Source organism: Lolium perenne, chromosome 5 (genome assembly GCF_019359855.2).
Source record: "Lolium perenne isolate Kyuss_39 chromosome 5, Kyuss_2.0, whole genome shotgun sequence".
NCBI classification, from domain to species: domain Eukaryota; kingdom Viridiplantae; phylum Streptophyta; class Magnoliopsida; order Poales; family Poaceae; genus Lolium; species Lolium perenne.
The window spans coordinates 36,975,961-36,984,655 of NC_067248.2; the positions used below are offsets into that span (position 1 = coordinate 36,975,961).

Consider the following 8,695-nt stretch of genomic DNA (forward strand, 5'->3'; position numbering starts at 1 on the left):
GTTTGCCCAAATGACTGAAGCTTCATTCCGCAGTGATAGGACTCTGCTTTTGATCAAGATCTAGCTCATTGCGAGCACAAATTTTGGCAGAGAGTAGACAACCAGAAATGGAAGGTGAATGAGGTGATGTCCTACCAACTGGTATGTTCCTCTTTCCTAAACCAGTAAAATTGAACTTGTTATATATGCATTAGGTCTGAATTCTCTTCATCAAGCTAGCTGAAACACCCACACACAAAAAAGCTAGCTGAAAAAACCATGCTTTAGATTTATTTTTCTGCTGCGTAGAAGATTCGCTTTCTCTCTTTCTGCCCGTTCAAATAAGTTAAAACTGAAGAAGCAAAACTAAAAAAAAGATGACATAGACACCATAACCCTTTATCACATCGATACATTACGATTAGGATAGCCTTCAACACATTCATTACATTTTTATAGACCAGTACAAATACATAAAAGAAACCTCTGGCCATGGCAGCACATAGAACCAGGTGGCAATAGCAAAAACATAATGATATGATCTATGCTAAATGAGTTGCATCTATACTTGCAGCAGCTGTAGTTTGTGGTTTGAGCACTCAACAATTGCTGCTGCTATATGCAGACACCTAAGCTGAGTGATTTGCATCCATATTTGCAGCTGCAGATGGTAGTTTGAGCCCTCGACACTTGCTACCGCTATATGAAGACACCTAGAGCTCAGCTCCCTGATCGAGTACTGTACTGCCATGTACATACTTCCATCATTAGATTCCTGGTTGTAGATATGCTCCTACAGTAAAATTTAAACAATTGGCCCCTACTTGTTCATACCAATAAAGAACAATGTAGCGAGCAATTTAAGATACTTACCACATAAGGGCCTAGGTAGAAGGCACAACATCTAAGAGTGCATCAGCATACACATCCAGATCAAGAAGCTTGTACTTGCATCTGCCATTTGGACATAGCTGAGTTGTCTGACAGTTAAATGCTATTCCCTCCATCCATTTAAAAATATAAATTTGACAATCATTTAGAATATGACACCTTCATGTAGAACTGACGACTCTTCTCTCTCTTTTACTAATTTATTTATTTCTAGCATTTATGAGTACACATACATACTGACTGTTCTCTCTCATATTCTCTAGATAATAATACCATTGGCTACCATGGTCACTTCCCTCTAATATCTTATTTCATGAAATAGACTAAAACATGCATTACAAAATGGAACGGACGGACCATCAGGATTGCCACTCCACTGATATTCTCATTGTTAGATAATTAATCATTTCCCAAAGGATGAAGGAACAAAACACTTGAACCTGCACCCAAACACTTGAACAGTCCAATGTTTATCATTTCAAGCTAGCAATGTTATAATACTCTACTCCATGCATCATAAATTATTGTATCCTTCTAACACCATATAAACACAAGTTTCCAGTAACAGTCTAACTATTGAAGTGTCTTACTATGTAGAATTCAATCAGACATTTATATTACAAAATTCGGAAGAAGTCCAGTCAGTAAGGATTTATTCATCGAACAGTATAGTAATGTATGATTATGTCCCCTGGAAAAAGGTGAAATTGTGAAGTTGAATGTTATATAAATCTATCCAAGAAAGCAAGAATGATATCCTTCTCGGAGATGGCAATAGCAACTCATCAGTTTATTTTAATTAGAAATTCCAAGGTTTGTTTTGAAAATCTGAAAATAACACCTGATGTCCTGAACCATCCCGATGATGGTTTTTAGAACGCACAAGAACGATTAATGCTCAGCGCCTCCCGGTAAACTGGAGATTACAAGCATCAAAGTGATATCAGGAAGTAAAAATAATCACTCTAGACAGAGCAAGAACACAAACATTGTAGGGGTGAGATTACCAAATTCTTTAAAGCGAACATATTACCAAAAACAAAAGCTGACATTCCATTGCAAATAAAACAATCTAAAATTTAAAGTAAGACACAAGTTAGCGAAAAATGAACCAAGCAATGATTAGGAACCCAGAAACTGAGGGATATCTACTCCAGAACACTACATTACACGCTCTGCAAACACCTAGATTCCACTACCTCACATGAAACTAAAATCCTTAAAATCAGTGCAGGAGATGACAAAGGTTTAAGCCAGTATGGGTGCCTCAAATACAACAAAGAAACCAAATTCACTCACTTTGCAAGAGATCCCAACTACAGTAGGACCGAAACCCTTCCAAACAACACCCTAGTCACATACAAAATCTTGACGAACTCCCACAAGGGTACAAAACGCAGACCAAATATTGCAGAACCCCATAAAAGAAGGCCAGGAGCTCACATGCCAAATCAGTTGAAGAGATTCGACCTACTTAGGCTGAGTGCTTGACCACACGAGAAACAAAAAAGAAACGCTGCATTATGACTCATGTAGAGAATAGTTTTGGGATGAAACCATGTATGCATTTCTTAAGTTGTATATCTTTATAGGCTCTAGAATTAGCATAAGAAAACAGGGAATGAAATTTGACTGCTTTCTATATCAATAGATAAATAAAACAAGTTTCAATTAAAGCACAAGAGGAATTTTTCCTACAAATCGACCACAACAATTGGTCCTTCTCTTTTACTTCTCCTATGGGAGATCGACAAAAGAAGAGGAAATTCATATGTTAACAGTAATAAATCACTATATGCGTTTGCGGCATCGCATCCATACAACATGTGTGGATACATGAAGATTCATGAAAGGAAAAAAAAACACCTATTGCAAATTGACATCGACTCACCTCGGCTCAGCATATTTGGTCGTCTCTGCATGCATTACTTTACCACTCTGGGCGCCGATGGGAGGTGAGGTTGGAGGAGGTGGAGCCGTCCATTCTCCCATCTCTGCATTGCGTAATTGCAAATCAATAAACTTTTTATATCTTTTAACTCTGGCCATAGTAATTCACATGAAGAAATCAAATAGAGTGGGTGTTCACCTATAGTAATGCTACAAACTATGTATACATTTCATGCTCCATATAATATTGAACCAACTTCACACTTCAACGAACCAAAGCTGTGAATCCATAATATTTTACCTGCATACAACTTAGGGCAGTATTGCATGTAGTGATTGAATTTATATTTGAAGGAGATATCGACGACCTACCTGTAAATTGGAGAGAAAAAATAGTAGAAAATACACATAGACAGGGAGAGTATCTGACTGTTGAGTACAATGGAAGAACCAAACCAAATGAGAAATGAATATAAATGTCCAAAGGAAAACCATTTCTATATTGCAAGTAAATGTAAACTACAGAATACAATTTACAAAACACAAATTCTTGAGAACCATAACATTCAATTGTTCTGCAAATAAACAAACAAACATAGGCTCTCTATTGCTTTATTTTATCCTAGTGTAATTTATTCTACCTTCATCAAAACCAGAAGCATCCAAGCTTCAACAGCAAAAAATATTGTTACCATAGACTCTCTATTAAAATAAATGGATTGCAAAAAAGATAACTGTCACAAATTTTCCACCTGATATATCTAACTAAATAAATCAATGGGACAAACAAACAATAGCCTGAAGATATTTTTAACTCTGGTTCAACGGAAGGCTTGTCACTGACTTTTATGGCATCTTATTTCCTTCTCATAAAAAATAGAAAGAACTTGATTCGGTTATAGACTTATAGCTAATAAGACAAGTACCTATTCAAAAGCAATCACTTCAGAAGATTTAACAACCAGTGCATGTAAAAACTCTAGTAAAATGTGACAGCTACCGTATTACATCTGATATTGCTGGTCTAGATGCATTCAGGAGTACAACCATCTAAGTATTATATTATATTTCTCCAATGAAATATATATGCCAAAGAACAATAAGGATTATCTAAACGGGGTGACATGTACTTATGACAGAAAAGGAATCCAACAATAACGCAAGCAACTGAAAAGTAACGCAGAGACCAAAATCTAGGACTATTATATTATGCCACTTGAGGAAAATAGTTCAAGAGAGATTTACCTCATACTTACAAAACAGATCTTTAATATACGTGCCAAGAGTACTCAAGTTCCTCGGTCCTCTAGGTATCGTTGAAACTGAATTTAATTAACTCCATCCCAGGAAGTTAAGGACACACAATTGCCCTAGAAAAGGCAACAAGTTTCAGTCACTGGCACGAATAACTTAAAGCTAAATAAATTAAGTAGCAAGTGAAGACATGTCCAGTTTCAACCTGTGGTAAAGCTGAATAAATTATGAAATAGCAACATAATTGGTTACTCAAGAGACAATATTCTGCACACGTTCTAGGTGTAATTGCCCTTCCAGCACGATCAGAACTGTTCGCCGACATCCCTCAAAATATCAAAACGTCCAGTAAAACACACACATATAGGAATCCATGCATAGCTAGTGAAACCAATACATTATATAGATATGCCGATTAGTGCTCTAGTAAATTCACTGTGAACCGCACTCACTAATTTTGCCTAATCGCCTTTCTTGGGTGGACAACTAAGCCTCTTTAGCAGTAGTAGTAACGTCAATAAAAAAATCCCCAAGTTTTATATGGTGTTTTCTACTACAGGCTAAAATACAACATCTAATGAGGCAGAAACATGCAAAGAGAAGACGGGCACATGAAAGACTTATAGGGCAACAATAGGAGGAAGCAGAAACATGCAAAGAGAAGACGGACACATGAAAGACTTATAGGGCAACATAGGGCCGCCCCTTTCCGGTAGGATACCTCAACAAACATAGCAAAAGACTTATGTAGCAACATTGCAGATTTTCCGCGTAAGATTGAAATAGATAAGCCCATGAAAGAAAAGAGATCTAGAACTATCAATATTTATGAATCACTTTATACAATAATAATACAGATCTATTTCACAACATTTGATCTTTTCTTGGACATCTGGATAGGAAAATGTACATGTTACCTCGCCAATGAACTCCAGAACTCCTTAGAACTCCTTTACAGAGAAAATCAAAGAAATAAACCATCCAATAAATACTTTCATACACCTCTTATATTGTTACAAAACTATGGCTTGAAATGGCTATAAACGAACACCGGAAAAGGAAAACCCATCAGAGATAAATCAACCTAAAACCCTCCTAAACTCCAATAGAAGTTTTAGATTGCACTGTAGCCAATCTATTTAATACAGTGATATAGTGTCATTTAACAGTGCAATGCAATTCACCCTCAAAAAATGCAGTAACTTTAAAACTATAACCAACCTGTAACATGATCGAGACCACATACCGCACTTATAGATAGAAGTATTATATGCAAAATTGACTATGTCTGTTGTGCAGGATTTTAAGTTCAATTGGTCGCAATCTAACCCATGGTTCAGTACAAGATTTATAATAAAACTGTCAACTTGCCATTCAATGATTTTTGTACAGCAATTAGAGTACCGCAATGGGGATCATGCAAGAAGATAAGGGGATCACCGCGAGAGCTCTTAAACCTCTTCGAGATGATTTGTCATGGAAGGAGTTTCTCAGAGGATGGTGGTAAAATCAGTAGCATTCAACTCCCAGCTATCCGCTACTTTGCTTATTTCATTACTAAATGCGTTCTTGCTAGAAAGAATGGTAGTAAATTATCTATCCAGGATTTAGCTTTTCTAGCTGCTGCACTGCAAAGCAATAGGGCTTATAATTTGGGTGCATTGATAGCCTACAGACTTACTACTAACCGTGAGAAGGGCGGAATTTGTGGCGGTCTCATCGCCTCTCGTTTACTATCTTTGCATGGTGTAGAACCTCACCATCTTGATATTCAACTTTCCATAGAAAAACTTGACATAGTCTCCATGATTAAACATGAATTTGTTTCCGATTCATCTAATTTGGGTAACCTGTTTTACAAGATAACATTTAATAAGAAAGCTTGAAGAATAACTAAGAAAACTGAGAAACTAGTAAGATTGCCTGCGCCTGTTCTATTTAACCTTGATTCCAGGGAGGAATTGGTCAGTCACGGAAGGTGCGCTGAATGCGTACATAGAGGAAGGAGGCCATCATGCAAGAGACAACACGGAAGCCGAGGAACACCTCGACTCGTCATCCGATGCAGCAAGTTCCTCACATCAACATTTTGGACATGTGGAGCCTCCACACTTTTCTTCTGCTCAGGGACCTCACTATGACTACGCCATGCATGATCCACCGGCGTGGAACAGCGACCCTCGTTGGGGTTGAACTCCACTTAGGCCAAAAGCCTAAGCTTGGGGGGAGGTATACCGGCATCACTTATTCTTTGCATATTATGGTTGCTGGATACTTGTATATACTTGTTTAGTTTCTTTGAGTGGTTTTCTAATGAGAGGAAGATGATATTTGGGGAAGTGCTGCCTGAAAACAGATTCTGTACTGTTACCAAAAACATTCTCAAAAATAGCCAGAACGATATTTTGCGAAGCCAATTTTTGTGCATGTTCCCCAGGTTGTTATCTAACTTTCATTAGTTGAACACTTTTCGATTTGAGCAGTGGAAGAATTTCTTAAAAATCGAGTACTGTACTGCTGTCAAGTTTGACGAATTTCTGCTGCTTTGTGTTTATGTGACTTTTCTAGTTTGCCATTTCTTGTTTTTGCTTTGTTTCTTTCCTAAAACACAAAAAGACCAAAAATATTTCTGTTATTTCTCTTCACCATTTGGTTGCTTTGGTTTCTTGCATTTATTTTACTTTATTTGCTATCGTTGGTTTGCTATAAGAAAATCCAAAAAGATTTTGCTTTGTTTGCTTGTTTCCTTTTGTTCTTGTCTCCAATTCGAAAACACCAAAAGTATTTGCTGTTCTTCTTTGGTTTTTAAAGTTCACTATGAGTTCAATGGTCTTCGGTGGCTGGAGCGTGGTTTTCATTTCATATTATCCAAGCTACACAAGTGAAAGGCAATAATGACGATCTACGACAATTGGATTATGGTGAGAGGCTGGTATGAACTCTATTTGTTTTCATTTTTGTACATATACTCATCCATGTGAGCATGCTTAGTTGGTTCATGTGAGGTATATGTCATTTAAGAAAGTCTAGTAGTTCATGATCTCTCATGTTTAGCTCCAATTTATTAATATGAGTAGCATGTCATGGATGTTTACTTGCATTGTTTTATTCATAAATAGGTATGACATTGTGGTATCCTCCTCTGAATAATTCATCTGAATTAACTTGGCACATGCTCACGCATGCATATGACTGAACAAAAGTCAATTAAGCCTCTATGATTTACATTGCTTCAGAGTTCTTGTATCACTTTTATGCCTCCGTTAATTTATTTTGCCGCAAGCATGATTATGACAGTTACTGCTCTCTTGATTTGTCACTCCCTAGTCTATTGCTAGCCTTCACTTGTACTGAGCGGGAACGCTGCTCGTGCTTCCAAACCCCTGAAAACCAAGTTGTTCCAAAGTGTCCACCATAAATACCTATGCATGGCATTTCAAACCATTCGAAGTAAATTCTCATGCGCTACCTTTAAACCTTCAAAATGCTTCTCAATTTGTGTTAATGTTTCATAGCTCATGAGGAAGTATGTGGTGTTTAACTTTCAACCTTGTCATTTAATTTTTACGGACTTTCATTATGGACTAGTGGCACATCCGCTTATCCAATAATTTTGCAAAAAGAGCTGGCAACGGGGTTCCTAGCCCCAATTAATCAAACTTCATTAATAATTCTCTTCACATGTTTTGCTCTGATCCATCAGTAAGCAACATAATTTTGCAAATAGACACTCCTCCATGATATGTGATTGATGAAAGACACCCGAGTATTCGGTTAGCCATGGCTTGTGTAAGCAAAGGTTGGGGGAAGTGTCACCCATAATAGAACTAAAATACGTGTGTAAACAAAAGAGAAGAGGGATGATCTACCTTGCTGGTAGAGATAACGTCCTTCATGGGAGCCACTCTTGAAAGTCTGGTTGGCAAGGTAGTTGGTGTACCCATTACCATTCGTTGACAACAACAAACACCTCTCAAAATAATTTTACTCCTGTTTAAAAAATGAAAAGCTCTAGCGCATGTTAATCCCTGCTTCCCTCTGCGAAGGGTCAATCTTTTACTTTTATGTTGTATCTCCATCCTTTCTTTGAGCACTTTTTCTTGAGAGCACAACTGTCATTCTTAGTATAATATGCTTGTCTCAAAATATGATTGATTGTGGTATAACTTTGATGCTTTTATTTTTGACAATCTCTATTTCTAGTCTTTCTATGAACTTCAGAGGTGCCTGAGCATTTATGTTTTGCTGATCAAATATGGGCAAGCGAGATACCACTTTATCATACTCTTTTATGAACATTGCAATCTTGCTTATAGACATGATTCATGATGCTTATTATTAATTGTTGGTACCTTTCCATGATTGACAAAGCTATTAGATGATCTTATTTGCATGTACCTTATTATGAACTGCCTAAGTGTTAGCCATATCATGAGAATATTTACATCATATGAGCAAATGTGTTCGTGAAAGTTCTTTTATCGCACTCAGTTGTTAACTGAATTGCTTGAGGACAAGCAATAAGCTAAGCTTGGGGGCAGTTGATACGTCCAAAACGTATCTACTTTCCCGAACACTTTTGCTATTGTTTTGCCTCTAATTTGTGTGTTTTGGATACAACTAACGCGAACTAACGCTGTTTTCAGCAGAATTGCTCTGGTGTCTTGTTTTTGTGCAGAAA

At 37.1% G+C, this 8,695-nt stretch overlaps 1 long non-coding RNA gene across 2 annotated transcripts; it reads right to left on the reverse strand.

Moving 5' to 3' along the window:
• Nucleotides 1–377: 377 nt before the first annotated feature.
• Nucleotides 378–3,630, reverse strand: LOC127320835 (uncharacterized). Of its 2 annotated transcripts, none has more exons than XR_007863566.2 (3): nt 3,062–3,630; nt 853–2,864; nt 378–772 (listed from the first exon to the last, which is right to left on the reverse strand). It is a non-coding gene; the product is annotated as an uncharacterized lncRNA (long non-coding RNA). The 2 variants fall into 2 exon arrangements; XR_007863565.2 differs by having other exon boundaries at nt 2,960–3,630.
• Nucleotides 3,631–8,695: the final 5,065 nt, after the last annotated feature.